Source organism: Lactuca saligna, chromosome 8 (assembly GCF_052625555.1).
Source record: "Lactuca saligna cultivar CGN05327 chromosome 8, ASM5262555v1, whole genome shotgun sequence".
NCBI classification, from domain to species: Eukaryota; Viridiplantae; Streptophyta; class Magnoliopsida; order Asterales; family Asteraceae; genus Lactuca; species Lactuca saligna.
The window spans coordinates 177,615,586-177,638,433 of record NC_136424.1 but is presented as its reverse complement, the minus strand read 5'-3'; the positions used below and the strand labels follow the sequence as shown (position 1 = coordinate 177,638,433).

Genomic DNA, 22,848 nt, shown 5'->3' with positions numbered 1-22,848 from the left:
TCCAATTCTTGGGTCATGTGGTTAACCAAGAAGGGATAATGGTTGACCCAGATAAAAACGAAGCGGTAATGAAGTGGGAATGTCGAAAAAGTCCGACAACGATTTGAAGATTTCTAGGATTAGTCGGATATTACCGACGATTTATCCAAGGCTTTTCTTTGATAGCTGCTCCATTGACATTGTTGACCCACAAAGGAGCTACATATATATGGAATGAGAAACACGATGAGGCATTCGAAAAGCTAAAAAAAAGTTATGTGAAGCACCGATACTTTCTCTACCCGATGGAGTTGAAGACTTCGCGTTATACAATGACGCATCTGGAGTCGGGTTCGGTTGTGTTCTGACCCAAAGAGAAATGGTGATAGCATATGCCTATCGACAATTGAAAGAGCAAGAAAAGAACTACCCCACTCATGATCTAGAGTTGGCAGCGGTAGTATTTGCCTTAAAGATATGGAGGTATTACCTCTATGGCACGAAGTGCAAGCTTTTTACTGATCATAAGAGTCTCTACTATCTCTTTAATCCGAAAGAATTGAACATGAGGAAACGATGCTGGCTAGAACTACTCAAGGACTATGACTGTGAGATGCTTTACCACCCCGATAACGAAAATGTTATTGTTGATGCTCTCAGTCGGAAAGTCAACCTTGAAAGGAAAAGGCCAAGAGCGTTGAGAATTGAAGGTATCTCGATGATTGTCTAAAGTATCAGGAAAGCTCAAGAAGAAACTTTAGAGAAGAATGACCAAAAGGAAGAACGTTTGGGCAAAACGTTAGTGTTCGGTACAAACAGTCAAGGACTGAAGGTATTCCAAGATCGGATTTGGGTACCTAAGACGGGAGGAATAAGAGATCTTCCGATGGAAGAATCACACAAGACCATGTACTCGATTCATCTCGATAGCACTAAAATGTATAGGGACCTAAAAACCTACTACTGGTGGCCGGCAATGAAGCTCGATGTTGCGAAGTATGTGGCCGAGTGTGTGACATGTGCGAGAGTTAAGGCACAACATCAGAAACCGTATGGGAGTTTAGAACCTTTACATGTACCCATGGGTAAATGGGAAGACATCACCATGGATTTTGTGACGAAACTGCCCAGGACAAAGAACGGTCACGACATGATTTGGGTAGTCGTGGACCGTTTCAGTAAGAGTGCACACTTCATAGCAGCCAACAAAAAGTGTTCTATGGATAAGCTCGCAAATGCTTACGTGAAGGAGATAATAAGACTTCATGGTGTTCCACTTTCGATTGTATCGGATCGTGGCAGCCGTTTCACGTCGAGGTTTTGGAGGAGTCTACAAGAGGAACTAGGAAGTTGTGTCTGAGTATAGCCTACCATCCGCAGACTGATGGTCAGAGCGAAAGAACGATTCAAACGCTTGAAGATATGATGAGAGCATGTACCGTTGAGTTCCAAGGTAACTGGGATGAGCACTTACCTCTAGCAGAATTTTCCTACAACAATAGTTTTCACTCGAGCATCAAGATGGCGCATTACCAAGCTTTGTACGGACAGAAGTGTCATACGCTGTCTTGTTGGCTTGAAGTCGGGGAGACGCAGTTTATGGGCTACGAGATTGTCCATGAGACTGTTGAGAAACTAAAGGTGAGTAGGGAAAGGATGTTAGCAGCTCAGGATCGTCAGAAGAGCTATACTGACAAGAAAAGACGACCGATGACCTTCGAAGTTGGGGATTCAGTTTTGCTTAAAGTCTCACTGTGGAAGGGACTTATAAGATTCGGGAAACGAGGAAAGCTAAGTCCAAGGTTTATTGCACTGTTCAAAGTTCTTCAGAAGAATGGGAACCAAGCTTACAAGCTAGAATTTCTCGAAGAACTAGATGTTATTCATACCACCTTCCATGTGTGTTATTTGACGAAATTCACAGGAGAAGTTCCTAACATAATTCCAATCTCAGAATTAAGAATGGATGAGAATAAGAGGTTAATCGAAGATCCCGAGGTAATTATTGACCGTAAGACTAAGAAGTTACGACGCAAGATGGTCGACTTAGTGCTAGTCCGATGGAAACATTCGAATGGGCTGAATCTCACTTGGAAAACAGAGAGTGACATGATGACTCGCAATCCACATCTGTTTTTTGATGCATGACTTCGGGCGGAATCATCCTAAGGGGGAGAGAATTGTAACGCCCGGGTTTCAGGGCTAAGCATTTTATACAATGTAATAGTCTAGGTCAACTATTGTAACTCTTTTTGAGGTAATAAAGATGAAATATTTGAGTATTATGTGAATTATGTGTATTTATGTGCTTATTACTTATTTATAAATGTATAATAAATAAAGGTTAAAAATGAGCGTGAAAATTAAAGTGTGAGATAAGTCCGATATCTTTACAGCAAGTTATAGTGGTGGAAACAAGGATTCCGGAGATATAAACAACGCCGAAATCCGAGTTATAACGAAGAAGTTATGACTCGTCGAAGTTTCGTGGTGAAATCGGCACGATACTGGGAAGCGTAAGTAGTGAATTTACGATAGGGTGAGTTTTAGCCTTAGCGATCTAAACAAATGTCGTAGAATACATTAAACCGAGAGCGTCCATAAAAAGAACGCCCAAATCTGACATCGTATGAGGAAATTATGATTTTTCAAAGTTTCGGCTTAGTAGTGTACATCCCGAAGTCCGAATACTAGATCGAAAGGTTTTTAGCCGACACAACCAAAACGAGAATCAAAGATCTCGTTATTTGTAGCGTAATGATAAAACGACAGACGAAAATGGACGTCAGATAAAGGAGTTATATATTTTTAACGGACCAATCTTGTCCCGGCCTGTTAAAAATATAACTTTTAAAATAAATTCAAAATTAGCCGATAGTGTCTAAACAAAAGTTGTAGAGTACGTTCCCACCTTCGCGTGGATATAAAGAACGTTGAAAATGGAGCCCGTACGTGAGAGTTATGAATTTATAAAGTTTGTAGTCGAATTTGCGAGATCTGATACGAATGTGCCGATGTGGCGCTTTCCCACCCGTCCGTTGATGATCATTGAAGTCGCCTCAGATCATGACACGTAGCCTCCTTGCTACGCGCATCGTCTGATCTCGTGCGCGCCGCGTTATCATAGCCTTGCTCGGTACAGGAGAAGCCACATCGCACCACCGAGCCTTCGCCACCTAGCCTTCTTATCCGAAGTTATGCCCTACGTAACCTGCTGAACGCCCAACGTTCCGAAGTTGCTGTCCCCTATAAATACATGTTAGGGTTCTTGGATTTCCCACACCAATTCACTTCTCTCTCTAAAATATTTTCTCTCTCTAGGGTTTTTAACCATCCCTAAAGTCTAGGTGAACCCCTAGCACCTGAGGGAAGCCCCGAGGCTCCCAAAGTCCAGAGAAAAAAAGCGTCTTTCGGTTTCGAAACGCTGCTCCGAGCAAAACCCGGTTTTCTAAAAAATCCGTTGTAACTGAGCTACGCTTATGCAATTTTTAATATAGATTTCAAATAATTATAGTAATGTTATTGGGTCCTTAAAATAATTTTTGGGCTATTATTATGAGTTATATTGAGTGTTATTTAACGCTTATATAATAGTAATAATAGTCAGACTATTAATTTGTCGTGGTTGTCGTAAGACTAAATCCTAGTTGTATTGCTATTAGGTTTTATCGAAGGAAATTTTTTTTGAGAGTATCGAAGTGCTGTCCGAGTGCTGAGTCACCACCTTTCAAGTGAGTGCATGGTTACTTTCAGCTTACACATAGATATCAAGTATTTTATATAAATTATGTGCTATGTGTGCATATTATCTGAATACTTGCTATCTATGATGGATGAACGTTTTAATACATGTTTTAAATGATTTAAATTGTATATGTATTTTATATCTACAAAAATGTTGGGGTAAAACATGGGTAGATGTAATAGGTGACGTGTGATAAAATGATGAGATCCTTCAATGTTGTTGTTGTTGATTTTGTCATCTAGCGGAGTATGGATGACGACCACAGACTCTTCTAAACAGTCCAGTGGAACGCTAGCAGGCTCGCAACCTTTAGGTGTTTGTGAACGATGTGTTCACCGATGTACTCCATCCCCCTCATGGTTGCCTTTAATACATTTATTGTTGAGGAACCCCCTTAGCAGTAGTGTCCATCCCGATGATGATCCTTAGGCTAGGTCCCTTATGATAGACGTTTAGGAACGTAAAGTGAGGATAACAGGAATGGTAATCAGGTTATTGTTGATTGATGAAATTAATAAACTTATTTATCGTGATTTGAAAACCCTATGTGCTCACTAGGCTCCCAAGCCTGACCCACTCACTTTCATGTATTACAGGTAGTGACGCTTGAGCATAGATGTGATGTTTTGGATGAGGGATTACGGATATAGGCCTGTAGATATGAAATAATGTAGTAAGGCTTATATTGTATTGTTTATGCTTTTGATCTGTATCGAACATGACATCCCAAGTCTTTTAATGAAAAACATTTCTTTGGAAATGATTTTGATAAATCTTTATCATATCTTGTTTTGGGACAAATTCCGCAACACTTTTATTTAAAATGTTACTCTGATTTCAAACAAAACATGTACAAAATCAGTTTTTTCTGACCGTGAAAATGGGGATGTCACATATAGCGGGCGGGGCCCAGAGACAGGAAGGGTCTGGAAGAAACGAATATGTATACCGAGTAGGGATCGATATCAGGTGGGGCCTGATGCCAGGCGCGGCTTGATGGCGATTAATGTCCGATGATGGGCGGGGCCCGAGGAAGCGGTGGGGGCCCAGTATATGTTATTATGTGTATGGTAAGTGATAGTTTGGGGGAGACTCTCTAAGCTTCGTGCTTACAGTTTTCATTTTTGGTTTTAGGTACTCTCGGTTGCAAGGGGAAGAGTTCGGGATGACTAAAGTGCACACACCATTGTTTAGCCTGGGATGTTTTTACTCTGATATGTTTTGACAGATGTTTATGACATCGTAAGATACATGAGTTATGATTTGTATGAGTTGAATTGTTAACTATAGTTTTATTATTGATTTAAAATGAAAATTTTGGACTGTATTTTTGGGATGTTTCAAGTTGGTATCAGAGTCTTGGTTTGAAGGATTCGGGCACACTCTCGGGTGTATCTGGACTCAAACTGAGGACTTGGAATGAAAATTTTCAAAAGAAAAATCATTTTTATAAAAAGAACTTTGGAAAAAGAAATGAATTTTGAAAAGAGAAAGGAATTTTGGAAAGAGAAAAGGGTGTGGTGCATGCAATCATTCAAGTTCAAGTAAGTACTCCCAAATTACCTATGCAAGTTTATGTTATGATATGTTTATGAGAACTGCATGCTAGATTAGGGATAAGGATCTAGGAAGGATGCCTAATGTGCTTGTTAGAATATGTTTGATTATAATTACTCAATGCTCGAATGCTGCTTGCTTTGTGCTTTTAGGAGTTCTAGTTATCTTTTAGTAGCTAGTAAACGAATATTTTAACTTACATATTGTGAGGATTAAATAATTTCAAAAGGTTAGGTCTAGTTCTATTTTGTAGCTCTTGTATGAGTCCAACCGTTGTAGGGTAGGATCTCTCATTCGAAGAATTATCTAGTCTTTGTGATATGTATTGGTATTCGTGAGCTAGTTAAGGGGAGATAGCAGGGACTTCTTATGTAAGTGATGGCGGAGAGTGGGTTGTTGATTACCCTAGGGAAAGCCTACGATGAGATTAGCATGAGATCAGCAGTAGCAGTAGAAGGGACTTAGTGGAGTCAAGATAGTTCTTGAGGAAAGTACGGATCGATGTGGAAGGTAGTATGGGCCCGTACTACTAAAAGTAGAGGATCCGTACTCGAGTCAAGGAGGGCTAAGATAAAACTAGGAAACTTGTAGTGTGTGTGATCCATTGATAGTGATAAGTATTATGATGGTTGTTATGTTATGTTGCAGCATGGTGATGCTACGTACTAGACTAGTTGGCGGTTTAGGACCTAGTGAGGGATCAGGATTGGGCTCTGGAGTCAGGCAGCTCAATGAGCAGATGAGAGGGTTTATTTCAGCTGAGATTAAACGCAGTATTATGGACCAGACTCTTGTGATCTTCGGTACGGTCAATGAGGATATCTTGGAGATACTTTATGAGAGGTTGGGTGCTTTCCGCACCGAGATGGCAACCATGCTAGGGGCATACACAATAACTTTCCATGAGTTCAGAGCTTGTGGAGATCCATACTATCATGGGGATAAGGACCCCATGTCTAGCTGTCAGTGGTTGGAAGATATCACCAACACTTTTCATACTAGCCGGTGTCCCGAGGGGGACAAGGTTCGACTCGCATCCTGTATTGTGAAGGACAGAGCACTTGATTTGTGGGAGGAAGTTGGACATGTTATTGGAGATTATGCCGCTATTGTTGTGATGACGTGGAGTGACTTCTTGGCCAGGTTTGGGGCCGTGTTTGCACCAGTGACTGAGGTGCAGCGGTTAGCACAGGAGTTCTAGGACTTCCAGCAGAGTACGGAGACGGTGACAGTGATCATAGCAAAGTTCAAGGAGAGGGCCCTTCTTGTTCTACAGTATGTAGCGTACAAGGAGATGAAGAAGGCCCAATATCATGAGATACTGAGGAGCGACATCAGTCAGTTTGTGAGCCGGTCCAGCTGCAAGAGGTTGGAGGATATGATTGTTCGAGCCAGAGAGAGGGAGATCGACTTAGAGTTAGAGAGGAAGAGGAAGCCAGACGAGGTTCAGACACCTGCAGGGTCGAACAAGAGGCCCAAGGTATCAGATTCTAGATTGAGGGGTCATCAGGACCGTAACCGCTGTGACAAGTGTGGTAGGACACACGAGGGTGTGTGTAAGAGTTGCAGTGGTGGTGATTTTGGCTGTTTCAAGTGCGGTCAGATTGGTTATTATAGTAGGGATTGTACTGCGAGGGTAGCCATAGCATTCACTAGCGATCAGGTAGTATGGAAAGTTTTGTAAGACTGCGGGGGTAGCTATAACATTCACTAACAACAGATAGTGCTAGAAGTGTTGTAAGTTTGCGGGTGTAGCTATAGCATTCACTAGGTTGGCTAATAGTATGAGAAGTGTTGTAAATCTGTGGGTGTAGCCGAAGCATTCACAAGGTTAGTAGATAGTGATATAGTGTTGTAAGTCTGCGGGTGTAGCCATAGCATTCACCAGGTTGATAGATAGTAGTAGTACGCTATTAGGACACGAAAGGAATAGCAGTACCCACCATTTGGGTGTAGCAGTGAGGGCATGGCAAATCCACATATTGGTTTATGGATTTTTCCAGAGGGATTAGACCTGGTTAAGCCAATGATAAGACTGCATAAGCGTCACTACAATTATGAGATGAAGGAAGCAATGGACTGCTTAAGGTTGTTCCTGATATAAGGCTATCATTGGTCAGGTAGCAGTCACTCTTAGTCTTGGATTTGATGATGATATGATTCGACGCATGGATCCGATTGGTTAGATTAGAAAGTTGTTAGAGTCGCAGTGTCATGATAGCTAGTGGCAACCAGTTCGAGAGAAGGATTTCATTCAGAAGTCTTGTGAGGCAACTAAGTGGGGAGTCCTTTGGCTCCACAGCCAGGCCGAAACCCGATATTTCAGATGATTGGTGAAAAAATTGAGACCAAGGAGATGTCGGTAGATTTTGGCAAGCAACCATGTGGCAACATACTGCTTCAGGCAGTTCAATGTTCGGATAGTTTCAGCGATTGGCAACATTAGTATTTGTGTTTTAGGTTGCAAGTTCAGAAGAAATAACAGATTGCTTGGGTTATGCTAAATGACATGCTGGGATAATTGGGTTTGTGATTTCAGTTTTCTAGTGGGAGCCTCAGGTTATTAGAAGTTGAGTATTCAGTTGAGGGATAAACAGACTAGATTCAACGTAACGATTCAGTATGAGTGGTCTTTCAGGGATTTAGGCCATCTCGAGATAACAGAATTTAGATCGAGTAGATGTTACCTTGTTGCGAGGAATTCGTTCATCTGTGGATTTTAGGGCTTTACGAACATTGGTCATGGCTACCCTAGGAAGGCTAGGGTGTGCCTAGGTTGGTGACATTGTTACTAGAGTGGTTGAACGTGTAATGAATGATTTCGAGGACGAAATCTAATTTAAGTGGGGGAGAGCTGTAACACCCCATTTATTAAATAAATTAATAAATAAATTATTGAATGTATAGTATCCCTAAAATCAATAATTATATATAGTAAGGTGTTGGGCTCGAGGAGCTAATTGTCATTTAGAAGTTAGGGGGTTGAAAGTGTAAGTAACAGATTGATTTCGTAAATAATTATGAAGGCAGGGACTACTTGGTAAATTATTAGGACTTAATTTGAAAAGATTTTGGAAAACTAAGTGCTGAAGGGTAACTTATGGACTTCATTTGAAAATAAATTGTAGGTGAGAGGCTGTTTGGTAACTGTTGGATTGATTATGAAAAGAATTACAAGAATAGGGTGTAATGGGTCAATATGAGATCTATTTTGAAAAGATTTGTATGGGGAGGGGATATTCTTGGCATTATGGAAATTTTTTATGGGGACCGGGTACATAATCCGTTACCCTTTACAGGAACCCTAACCCTAGGATGTTCAGCCGCTTCCATTCACCCACCTTATACTCCTTCATCCTATGGCGCCACACCCCACCTCTGTTGAGGTCGCCAACCACCGAAGATGCTATGGTTTGACCCGTTTCTGATCAGCCAACAACCACAGCAACCACCAGACTTTCGCTCTTTTCCTTCTTCATTGGCTGCCATGATACGTGTCATCCACCACCGCTATTTCGCAATTGGAGCACCACCACTACTGTTGTTGTCCCATCACCGATGAAAATGACGAACAGTGGTTGTCGTTGCTGCCATTCGTAGTTAATGGAAAGTGATCCTCTCCCATACCCCCCCCCCCCCCCCGTTTATGTTCTGATGATGTGAGCCGCTGTAGAGCTGCTGCTCCGGTCATCATTTACCGCCCCGTGTCCGTGTGAGTAGGCTTCCTGTTGAATACATGAAGAACCACCATGGCAGCCGACCATGGTGGTTGCTGCCACCAACACCACTGTTAACCGTTGTTTCCGCCATTTGTGTGTATTCTACCATCACCCTACGTTGCTAGATTGATGGCTAGGTCCACTTTGCAATCAGAAGCATTTCGGGAATCTGTCATCCAGCAGCTGGGATTGTGTCTACGGGACTTTATAAGTGTGAGGTGACTTACCTTCCAGTAGAAGTGGGCCTAAGACACCAAGGCTGGCCCACTAGTAGTTTATTATAGTTGAGATGATTGTCTTTGTGATCATTTTCCAGGTTTGCTACTACATGGTATGTTTATGTGCTAGCATGATATGTTATATGTGATAAGGATAGTAAGAGGGGTATAGTCCCTAGGTTCGGTTGTTGGATCAAAAGGTAGGTCGAGCACCCTAGATATGTATAACAGTAAGTTTATGCTATGTTTTGTGTGGTAGTAGTAGGAGGTGAAATAGTCCCCTAGAGATGGTTGGAATAAACCGCAAGGTAGGTCAGCACCCCAAAACCGCTTGACATGGGTAGGTCAGCACCCCAGAACTACTTGACATGGTTAGGTCCGACACCCCAGAATTGCCATACAGGGTAGGTCGGCGCCCTAGAATGGATGGACAGGGTAGGTCGGGCACCTTAGAATTGTTCGCCAATATGTTTGTTGTATGGTATGTGGTATGATGGGTTAACTCACTAAGCTACGTGCTTACATTTTACAATTTTGGTTTCAGGTACATTGTTTTCAAAGGAAATGAGTCGGCTCGATCGCAACGTATCACACTATGTTTTCCACACATGAGATCTTTGGGATTACACTCAAACAAGGTTCTAAATGGCATGAGGCGTGGTGTGGTGGCAAGGTCAAGCCTCAAGCTTAACGAGCCATGGCGTTTTTCAAGGCGTGATGTAAGGCAACGATTTTGTATTAATTTAAAATTATATTAGCACATAAATATAAATTTATATTAAATATAACCACTTTTTAGAAGTGTTAGATCAATAACTAGTAACAAAATTTTAACAAAAACCACAATACTTGTATATCCGATTAGAAAAGACATAACAAAGAGCAAAAAATTGTGTCTCAAATGAAAAAACACGCGCCATAACATGCCATAACGCGCCATGGCGCGCCATATCACGCCTTGCCACACGCCACGCCTAACAGCAACGTTATAAGGCTTTTCGTACCGGCGGAGCCACGCCTCACACCATGGCGTGCCTTGGCGCGCGCCATAGCGTGCCATTTAGAACACTGCACTCAGATATTCTTTTATGATAACATGTTTGACTATTGACACTTTGGTTTGCACATGAGATGTTATTATGGGTGTTTTTATACTTATGATTTATAATATCTTAATTTAAAAATTAAATTTTTAGTGTTAAATTTTTGGATGTTACATATAGGCTTAAAAAGAGGGTTTTTTTTAGTAGAAAGCAATAACAAATTTGTTCAAAAATATGGTAAAAAGTTCAAATAATTCAAATCTCTCTCTCTCTCTCACATCCATTACTTCCAACCAAGTTTCTACACTTAACTCAACATGCCGAGTACGTGGCCCGGTGTTCATCGAGCATATGTCGGTTTTTGCCTAGCGAAACTAAGTCGAGTCCGTGAAGCCTAATAATTGGCGAATCTCTCAATTGAAAATCGTGGATCCCCTTTGTTACCTTTGAAATTTTGAGTTTTAATAGGTACAACAGTAAACATTATATTTTTTTCTAAAACTTTTTTTTGTACGACCAAACAGATTATTGGTTGAACAACTAGTTTATTTTCAAGTGGTTTTGGGGATTTAACAAATGGTAACTTTACCAGTTCTGGTTAAACTTAGGTTATCTGGTATAGCAAGGACGAGCCCCTTCGTGGTGTAGGTGGCCACTAACCATTATAGTGCACACCATCCCACAACTTAGTGGTGGTTATTGGTAGTGATGGATTCACTACTACAAAATGTGGAAAAAGAACCCGGTTAAAAGCGCGAAAGAACCCGGTTTTCAATCGGGTATCTTATAGGCGAGTCATATGTGAAAAAAGTAATAAAACCCGGTTTAACAACCGGGTCTTATTAAATCTAATATATCCCGGTTCCTACAAACAAAATCGGGTCCTTTCTTGGTAAATAGGAGAACTTTTGTATGATCATGTAACCTAGTTCTCTAGCATACAACCGGGTCCTTTTACTAATTGCAATATTTTCTGGTATTTTTATTGAATTTTTAATCCCAATAAGTTATGGTTACAATTCACTACAAGACAATAGGGGAAATAATGGCTAAAGAATCAAAACAAATGTAATCCTAGTACATTCTTCCAACTCTCTTATTCTGTGTTTCCATTGAGTTTGAAGAAGCTACAAAAACATCAACAACCTACACAACAACATCATATTAATAAATCAACAAATTTAGATATATAACAAACAAGGGAATAAAGGGAAAAAGTTTATTAAAACCTCTTAATAGATGCATTTTGCCACATGAACTAATAGCCTTTCACCCACAAAATGAAAACCCAAACCGGCAATTCTCTTGCACCACTTCGAAGAATACCTACCAGTACAGAAGGATAAATAAATGGTACAAGTTGCTTTATACACAAACTATAAATTGTAGCGGGAAACTAACTAATACAAGCATCAAATGACTACTTATATTAGTTATATCGTAAAGGGATAATGACTTGAAAGGGTAACGAACTTTTGACTTTTGTCACATTTAGTCACTAAACTTTTTTTCTTTATCTATTTGCCATTGAACTATTGAAACTGTTCACATTTTACCCTTATGACCAGCTGTTACCGGTCATAAGGGTAAAATGTGAACAGTATCAATAGTTTAGTGGCAAATAGATAATGAAAAAAAGTTTAGTGACTAAATGTGAACAAAATCGAAAGTTCGTTTCCCTCTAAAAAGTTCAATGACTAAATGTGAACAAACTTCCTATTGTATTATGTTTTAGCAAAATTATTTATTTTTGTTTAATTGTAGCAACATTTGTTGATGACGAAATCTATGAAATAAAAAAATAAAATGTAACATCCGGATTTCCAAGTATCATCATTTAAGTATTTTTCTTTTGAGTTAAGAAGAGAGAATTGACGAGTTGACGCCTCAACTCGTCGAGTAAGGTCGCGACTGATGACTCGGATTAATGAATGGACTCGACGAGTCGGTGAGGCGACTCGACGAGTTCGCGCTATTGGCAGAAACCCTAAATCTTTGGGCTCGAGCCAAATTTAAAGGCATTTATGGCCTTCAATTGTGACTACCTTTCCCATAAGTGAGAACCCTAGCGAGCTTGAGTGTGTAGAGTGAGAGGAAGAGCTATCTTGAGCTTTTTGGTGTGATAGATGTGGACCCTTATAGGTTTAGAGAGCCGAGAATATGAAGCTTTAGTAGAGTAAACCTTGGGGGTTCAAAGTTAGGAATCATTTATGGTATATATAATTACTTTCATCTTACACATAGATATGAAGTATTTTATATCAATTACGTGCTATGTGTATATTATTTGAATACTTGTTGTCTATACTGGATGAACGATTTTATACATGTTTTAAAAGATTTAAACGGTATATTTATTTTATATCTACAAATATGTTGCGGATGAAACATGGGTAGATAAAATAGTTGGTGTGTGATGAAATAAAATGATGAGAGATAGGTGATGATAGAAAGGTGGTGATAATTAGGTAAATAGATGATGATGAATATGTGATGTAGGATGAAAGGAGATACCATAACCTTTACCAGCAATGTGGCGATGTAGTCATCTACCAGAGTATAGATGGCGACCACGGACTATTCTAGATAACCTAGTGGAAACACCAGCAGACCAATAACCTGTAGGTGATGAATTACGAGTTCATGCGATGTTGTAACTACGTATTTATGTGGTGATACTCTAACCCCTTACTATGAATTACGATTTCAGATGATGTTGTAACTACATATTCATGGGATGTCACAAATTTCGCATGGCAAACCAATGGTCATAATTCACATCAGTGAGAATGGTTCATTTTTTTTGTAAAACCAAAATCAGATTGGAAATTTTGATTTTTTATTTCGGAAAATGTCAAACCATTGGTTTTTTTATTTCGGTTTTGGTTTTTTGTTTTTTTTAAATATATTTTCAGGGTTTTGTTTTGTTTTTTTTTTATTTCATAGTTTTCTTCATCAACTAATTTTGCTACAATTTAACAAAAATAAATAATTTGCTAAAATATAATACAAGAGGAGGTTTGTTCACATTTAGTCATTGAACTTTTTAGAGGGAAACGAACTTTCGATTTTATTCATATTTAGTCACTAAACTTTTTTTGTTATCTCTTTGCCATTGAACTATTGAAACTGTTCACAATTTACCCTTATGACCGGCAATAGCCGGTCATAAGGGTAAAATGTGAACAGTTTCAATAGTTCAATGGCAAATAGATAACGAAAAAAAGTTTAGTGACTAAATGTGACAAAAATCAAAAGTTTGTTACCCTTTCAAGTCATTATCCCTATCGTAAATGTAGTGAATGGAGATTAGAGTGGAAGAAAAACTTGGTTATTGGAAAAATGAACCTCTTAGGCTCAAAGAAAACTCTGGGTAGTCACAAATCACGATGAGTTATTTTGTTGACATCCTCATCAAGGCTCAAAGAAAACTCTAGGTAGTCACAACTCACGATGAGTTATTTTGTTGACATCCTCATCAGTCAAATTCTAACAGAAGTCCTACAATACAAAATGTGCTGATAAAGAAGAAAACGTAACAATAAAATCAACAACTCAATGAACCTCACATTTGTGTAAGTCAATAGATCAGTAGAAAAATTACCCTTTTAAGCCACACTAAGTATGGGGAGAACTGTCATTGTCCACCATGGCATGTTAAGAATGAACTAGCACCCTCTAGCAAAGGTAACTAGATGGATTTTACAACTACATAGGCTTTATCAAACAAATGCACATATACATGAAAGAGAAAGAAAGACATGGTAATAGTTTTTCATTTCAAAATTGATAACATGGAAGTGTTGGTCCTGAAAGTCATGACATCAAACAAAAATTGTGTTTTATAAACATTTTAAATCAAAAATGATATAAAACTGATTTTATACATCCAAAGCACATGTACCTTGAAGTGGCAGAGTTAAAGTGGTAGATACGACATGCTACTTATATGTAAATGTTTTGGCATAGATGCAGAAAGGAGTGGTGATGGCTGGGTTGAATAATAAGATGCATAATCAATATGCCTCTTGAGGTGATTGCAACATTCATAGCTAAACAGACAAACTAATCACCGACTGAAAACAAACAAACAAACTAATAACACCGAATGAAAAAAAAAAAAAAAAAAAAAAAAAAAAAAAAAAAAAAAAACTAACTAACTAATAACACAAATGGAGGAAATAGCTAAACAGAAACATAATTATACAACAGAAATAAGGCATCAACAAACTAGAATGATGGGTGAAAATTTACCAGATGTTATTATGGGTCTTGTACGATTTTGTTTGTTGTTCCTTCAAATCCTTTACTACAATCTTGTTTGAACTTGTTTATTTAACAAACCTTGAAATGTAATCTCTCAAATGCTTTTGTTTCAAAGGAATTTCAACCTACCCTTATATACCCTTGACAACAAAAAGAAAAAATATTGCAACCAGTTAGGTTTTATTGAAATTGAAATTAAAACAAGAGCAGTGAATTACAAAGATAATCGACAAGAATTCTTCCATGTGAGATAACGGTTCCAAAAAACAATGTCGCCCCCTCCTGGTAGTGGACTTGGTGTGCCATCGTGAACAGGGAAATCAGGAACAACGTCCTTAAATTTCTGAATAGAAACCTCTGAACTGAAATCAAATATCATCGCCTTTGATTTATGCTTCGCCCGATATACTCAGAAAACGAAAAATACTTCGTCACTGCTTCTAATTTAGGGTTTGGGTGTTTAGGGTTGGATGTCGTTTCTTGCTTTTGATTGTTCGAAGAACATGATCAAAAGGAAACGGATATATATTATCAGTGTAAGAAAATAAAAAAGAAACACAAAGAATTGGACATTCACCCGTCTCCAATCAGCTTCCATCCCCACCCTCTCTCTCTCTCTTCTCGCCAAAATGGTAACGACGATCAGATAGCGACCCCCCTAGCAAGCGTTAGGGGGTGGTGTTCAAGAGTCGCTAACGAGCATAGCGAGTGGGCTTAACATCCCCATTCTGCTTAGCCTAAGCCTTACCGGTGATTGTGGTAGAGAGTATCTTTGGAATCGTATACCAGCTAGGTTAAATGGCATGATATCAAAATTGATAGGCAGGAAGCCAAAAATTGATGGCGGGATATGGAAAATAGATAAGCAGGATACCAAAAGTTGATGGTAGGACACTGAAAACTAATAGGTGGCGTTTTTATTTATTTTTATATCACATAAATATAACTCGGTTCTTCATTTAAAACCGGATCATATTACATTTCTTTTTATAAAACCCGGTTTTTATATAATATAACCCGGGTTTTTCAAGAACCGAGCTTTATATGGTGGGTCTTATGTGTGGTTTTGTAGTAGTGATTGTGGCGGCGTGGTGGGTATACCAACCTTTTAATGACTGTGTGTAGTGATGATGTGACACAATGCTAAAGTAATTAGTGATGGGTATAACCGGTAGTCTTAAATTACTGACTTTTAGAACTCCAAAGTTATTGATCCAATACCATATCGATAATTAAGATGTGAATATATGAAAGTTTTCTTGACAAAGAATGACGTATAACTAACTAATAATATTTTGGTCAATGCCATGTGTAGTTGTAAATAAACATTTAAATATAATTTCTGAAACTCATAAATGAATAGGGAAGTTTAGGAATTTCTTTATATTTTAATGTGGGACTTTCTTGGAAAAGAAGTTGATTAGCAAAGCTATAAATATATGTTTCAAACCCTCTCTTTAAAGAACATCTCTTCATCCCTAGCCATTTTTTTTAAAACTGCATACTTTTCGCAATCAAAAATGGGTCTTAGTCGATTGCTTTCTTTAGTTTCTAATGTAAAATGCTTTGGCAGATCAATATCTACTAGTTACAGAAGTTATCAAAGTGATGTGCCAAAAGGTCATCTTGCAGTGTACGTTGGTGAAACCCAGAAGAGGCGCTTTGTTGTCCCAATATCTTACTTGGATCAGCCATCGTTTCAAGTCTTGTTGCGTCAATCTGAGGAAGAATTTGGGTTTCACCACCCAATGGGAGGTCTAACCATTTCCTGCAAAGAAGATGAATTTGTGAAGCTTACCACCCTGTTGAAAGATTCATGATAGTTCTGGAATCTAATTGTTGTAATTGCATGCACGTCCTCATTAATGAATTCCTGTAGAGTCGGTGGTGAAATTACACCCATGTTTGGGTAAATGTATACATGTATATCTTGAACTTTTTTACAGTTTTTTTTGTAATGTAAAAGAGATTATATATACATTCTTTATTATTGTAATTCATATGCAGAAAGTATTTTGTAATGGTAAAGCATTTGGATTGTAGATCCACCGCTCCAAGAAATGTGAATCTAATGAGAACAAGTAATTCATCCCGACAAATGCGATTTTGAACACATGGTTCATACCATTGAAAGTATGAAACCAATAAGCTCTAGTACCACTTGTCGCCAAAATTACAAATGTTGCTGAAAGTACCTTAAAAATCGAGTAAACAACAGACACTAATTTATGACTATTTACGCCTTTTCATGTGACTTCAAGTCCATAAATTAAGTTGTCTCCCAGTTACAATTTTTCTCCACGCGGCTTGCATGCATGACATGAAGTCGGCAAATGCAAGTTGAGTACCAATATATGATGAGCTTTTGTTTCATGTGTCAGCTTATAATGAATAACAGATTTTTCACATGTTCAATGTTCTTTACACTACTTTAGACCACCGTTAAAAGGAAAAATCTATGGTTTTCGCTTTTTTTAGATCCGCAAGAACATCAAGTCAAAGTGGTCGGCTGAAAATGAATCAAGTGCACAGTAATATAGTGTGTAGCAATATATCCGGAAACGACTATGAACAAAGTTACAAAGCACTTCGAGTTGTCGAGTTGATATGCCGATGTGGTCTTATATGCATTAGTGGGAACGTGAATGCTTGGAAAGCAAGTATGCTTCAAATGTTTATAACTCTTAAATTATCCGAGTGGCGTTATTTGCTTGCAATTAAGCACCGGCAGAAATTAAAGCACGTGGCCAAATCCTTTCAGTTGGCAACCTTAATTCAATTCAAAGTTTTCTGGTTATTGGCATGCATTTGAGCCTCCAATCTGATTCAATATTCATGGTGTTTCTAGCTAGTACTATCTAGTATATATACACATTATAACCATTATTTCATCTTCTTACGTATATTTTTTAAATATAACAAAGTCCATACGCTACAAAAAACACGAGCATTAGTGGCGACAAACATCGCCGCTGTAAAGTCGCCATTGTTGCTTTGCTACAAATGCTTCATATGTTGTCGTCAATGCTCTCTTTTGCCGCAAAATTATATGTGGTCGCCAGTTAATGCTCTGTCGATTAGGCCCAGATCAATGGATAGGGTTTACTCTTTTTTATACACGGATCATGATTTTCTAAAAATAGTTGCGACGTCATTACTGGCAAACGCATATTGTTAGCGTCGACACGTAACCCGCAAATTACGTGTCGCCGCTAATATAACTTAAATGAAACATGTCAGAAAAACGAGATTTTTCATTTCTAGCGAGTCGAATATATATTTTCACTTTTCCAAAATGGAAACATAACGAAGGAAAAGTTTGTTCTTTCATGAACATATATTGCTTATATTAGATTATTAGTCGTACCTTTTTTTAATTAAAAAGGGACTTATAATTTTCAGTTGAGTTAAAAATACATAGGAAACTTGTTCTCATGACGGAGAAGTATTGTTTTAATTATTTTCCTCATTTTGATGTGCGAGGATAATTAAAGATACCTTACACATATAATTGCTTGCTCCAATGATTAATCATTTATCGAGCTATACGCGTTTTGTTTATATTTATTTTTTGTTAATTATTTATTTACATTAAATACATTCTTGGAAATATGAGCAAAGCAGGCTTCACCTTTCCAGCATACGTTGCCAAATCTCGTCTATCCTATAAATACATGTCCCGAACCCTTCTCGAACTACAAATATTCTATTCGATTCTATCTGTAGATATCTACTTCGCAATCGTGTTCTTTAATTCAAGAGCTTACACATCTTAAAAATATTCTCACTCTCCAATACATGGGTCTTATGTGGTTGTCTTTGTCGTTGGTTTTCGGAGTGAAAAGTTTTAGCAGATTGAACGCTACTCGCAACAAAAATTATCAAAGGGATGTGCCGAAAGGTCACCTAGCAGTGTATGTTGGCAAAAACAAGAAAAGGCGGTGTGTCATCCCAGTATCATACTTGGAACAACCACTATTCCAAGACTTGCTGCGTCAATCTGAGGAAGAGTTTGGGTTTGATCACCCAATGGGAGGCCTAACCATTTCATGCCAAGAAGATGAGTTTTTCAAGCTCATAAGCCAAATGCATGTTTCATTATATATTGTAGACCAACAATGAGTGTTTATTTCTCCGGACCATCTTGATAAATTAAAGTCATGCCAAAAAGGTGTAATTACTTAGTTGATAGAAATGTTTCGAATTTTGTTTATACAAGGGGCATTTCCATTCAAAACACATAGAGATGTCTAATTTTTTTGTATTATGGTTTTGCAAAAGCCACCGTATTTGGTGATGCGTATATTGATATCCTATTATAATACAACAATACAAATATTTAAAGAAATTCAAAACAAACTTTCATAAGTTATAGAATCTTGTAAATCGGTTCTATCACCCCAACCACACCCCCACCACACGCAAGCGAGATTGGGGAAGTCCAACACGAAGGTTTGTGCAAAATTCTTCAAATAGAGGATGAGGAAGAGTTTTTGTAAAAAATATCTGCTAATTGAACATAAGTAGGGACGAACTTAGTTAGAAATTGTCCATGGAGAACACAATTCCTTAACAAAGTGATAGTTTGTTTGGCACACTTGTGAGAAATGGGATTCTGACCAAGAAATAGAGCCCTTCGATTGTCGCATAGTGTAGTAGGACAAGAATAAGGCAAAAAATACAACTCGCGTAGCGGGTGAGTGATCCAAACTTTTTCAGCAGACGTATCCACCAATGGCAGGTACACTGATTCATAAGTAGAGCGAGAAACAGTAAGTTGTTTCTTTGCACTCCAAGAGATAAGGTTACCACCCTAAAAATAGAATACCTATATGTTTGAATGTTGTGTCTGAATGCAAGCAATGATCATATAAGAAGGTACCATTAACATAAAGAAGAATGTGAATGACAGTTTGAAAGTCGTCTTCGGTTGGAGCATGAAGAGTTGGCTAACTTGATGGACAACATAGGAAATAACAAGTTTGGTGATTGTGAGATAATGAAGAGCCCAAACAATGATCAATATAACTTAGGATTCAAAAAAGGGCACCTTGAGTGGAAAAGTAAGTTGTAATATAAAGAGGAGTACCAACTTAATTCAATGTAGTAGAGTAGTTAAGACCTAGTACTTGAGTGAAACCTTGCATAATACGCGTAATTTGAACTAATCAATTATAGCATCTACATGAAATTTAGTGCGGAAAACCCTTTTTGAGCCATTAACATTTGCATTTTTAAGATAGGGAACAACATCCCAAGTTGCATTTTGATGCAATGCGACCATTTCCACATTAAACCATTTAGGATTTTTGCAACATATTTGTAGCCTCATGGTTCTTTACTAGAAAATACTGCCTGATGAAGAGTCGATGATGAGAGATGTGATAAATCGGCTATGTAACTAGTTTTAAAGATGCTAGCTTGAGACTTTATAATCATCGAATAACCAGAAGAAGTGGGTGGATGTGTTGCTGTTGAGGGTAACATGGTCCGTTGTACAGTAGGCGCTACAATTAGTTGTATCAGAGATGTCAGTAGAAGAGTTGTTGTAGTTAGTTGTACAGGCAATGAAACATGGTGACATGATGTATAGGCACAGGTACCGCATGAACAGGTAGAGGTAACGAAGAGACCATTGACGGCTGGGAAGTAGCCAAGTAGGCATAAAGATACCATCATAATAAATAGAAAACATCAATCATGAAGAATCAGAAGTAGAGGGGATACCAACAAACGGAAAGGAAGTTTCATTAAATTGAGTGTAACATGTGGTCTAAGTGTTTCGTATGGATAAATCCAAACAACAATAGCATTTAAATTCAATGGAATAGTCGTTGAACACACAAGGAGAGATACAAGGATCAAGCTTATATATTGAATAATATCGAAGATAACGATAAATATAGCTTCCAAAAACATTGATATTCCCATAATTTGGTGTAGAACAGAAAAAGATCTCATATGGAGATTGATTTTCCAAAAGTTTTGTTCTTAAGAGATTTAGGATATAAGTTATCAAACCAAAGGCTTGCGTGCACATGGGGGCAGGAACATAACATTAAACATCATTTCGAGCCATTTTTTGTAATATGATGGTGTTTCCTTTTGACATGACCATTTTATTGGTTCTTCTATCAGATTGAAACACTTTTATTTTGCATAAAAATTGAGTTTATATCACGTTAACAAAGGCTTTAAGAACTAAATAGAAATCGAATTTGACCTTTCATTGGTAAAACCATGAAAATATTGAGAAGTCGTCTACAAAACGAACATATTAACGACACCCATCCATGCAAACAACTAAAGAATTCCATGCAAACAACTAAAGAAGGACCCTATAGGTCAAAATGTATTAGGTCTAAACATGCAATGAACATTTTGAATTAAGGTCAAATGGAAAATGTTTACTTTTAGAAAACTGGCATGAAGCACAAAGTTGTGGGTTCGGTAAATCGGAGTAACAGAAAACAACCTACTTTATTAATCAAAGAAGCATGTGCTAAATGATTATGCCAAAGTTCATTAGACGCTCATAGTTTTTTTTAGAGGAAACACTCTCCAAGAAAGCATGTTAGCTTGCTGTAGCATATATAATCCATCCTTATTTTATCCTTGAGCTAGAGGATGCTTTGAAACATGATTTTGAATTGTAAACACAACATCATAAAATAAAAGAATCAATAAGGTTATCATAGGTAAGCTTGCTTATAGAGATCAGATTCTTGGTGACTTGTGGTACCATGATTATATGAGGTAAATTAATAGTGGGAGATACAATTGATGTAGCAAAATGAGAAATAGAAGAAGCATTACAATTACCAAAGAGGATCTGCTCATTACCAAAGTAAGTAAATACTGATCCAGCTATAAAGGGGTTGAAGTCACGCAGGTAGATGCTCCAGATTTAACAGACCAATCAGGTGAGTTATTAGGAAAATTTTGTTAACCATGATAACCTTATGCTAAATTTGCATGTGGAGAAGAAGAACAGTTGGGAAAGGAATGTAAACCACAACACTTATTAGCATAATGTTTATCCTTTAACAATATGAATGTCTAAGAGAAGAGCTTACATGATCACAACCATGGGACAAAACTCAATGTAAAGATCATATCCCATGATTGTTGGCAGAAGAACAACGACTAGAATATATAGTAATGAAGGAAGCAGGAGAAGGGTGTTGTTGATCATGGTGGCTAAAAAAACTTCGTGAGTTTCGACTTAAGAGATAGAAGGCCACGAAAAAAAGAATGAGGTCAGATTAAGTGTTGTGTGGTTAAGAACATTTCAAAGAAAGAACCCAGACCATAAAGAAACCACTGAATGTTATCAGATTCATCAACAGGTGACTGATGTCACAAATTTCATTACATATGGCTTTAAATTTCAGACTATAATTAATCAGCAATAGTAGATGATATGTTTTGAAGATGACTAATAGAATTACAAAGAGTATGTACTCATTTAATAGAGTCATGGCTATAGGTGTTTTCTAAATCTTTCCAGACAGGATAAGCAATATCATTGCAGAAGGAATTTGCCACGGCTTCCCCACATAGAGTCGTGGAAGAACAATAAGGGTGTGTTGATCAATAACAAGCCATGAGGTATATGCATAGCTTGGATTGGAGACATTGTATGTAATAATCATAATTGGCGGAACAAGGATAAACTTGTTGGGTTTTGAGCATTCTAACACTCCTATCGTGTACATGCAACCCTAGAAACCTTGGATCTATGTTTGACTAAGATACATGCAAAATGATTTTCCAAGGTTCATAATCCTATCTAGCATACATGGGGATCTTTTATTCTAATAGTTAGTAAGAATTACATACCTCTTTGTAGCTTGGATTCCTTTGAAGCCTTGTGAGCCTAGCACCTCAAGTGTGATGCCTCAAATGCTTCACACAACACCAAGTACACTTGGAATAAACTCTAAGAGAATAAGAACACTTGGATTTTCAGCTAGCCCTCTTTGATTCACTCTAATGGCCGAAAATAGTGAAGAATAGCTTCTTTATATAGTATGTTAAAATTAGGGTTACACCATGTAAACCCTAATTGTCATGACCTTTCATTTCCATGACCCATGGGTTATATAACCCCCATGGAGCATCTTATGGGTTTAACCCAACTTGATAATCCATGGAGCCTTGGCCCACTATATAAGTTATGGATGATTGACACAATCAACCCATATATTTAATTAGTCTTCTTTTGATCACATAATTAATTCTAAATTAATTATTGATCAATACTAACTAAATATTATTCTTCTTATTATTAATATATTAGAACTTATAATATATATTAA

At 37.8% G+C, this 22,848-nt stretch overlaps 1 long non-coding RNA gene across 1 annotated transcript; it reads right to left on the bottom strand.

The window, feature by feature from the left end:
* Positions 1–11,210: 11,210 nt before the first annotated feature.
* LOC145011877 (uncharacterized) lies at positions 11,211–15,370 on the bottom strand. Its single transcript, XR_013664300.1, has 4 exons — positions 14,516–15,370; positions 13,589–13,762; positions 11,491–11,587; positions 11,211–11,407 (listed from the first exon to the last, which is right to left on the bottom strand). It is a non-coding gene; the product is annotated as an uncharacterized LOC145011877 (long non-coding RNA).
* Positions 15,371–22,848: the final 7,478 nt, after the last annotated feature.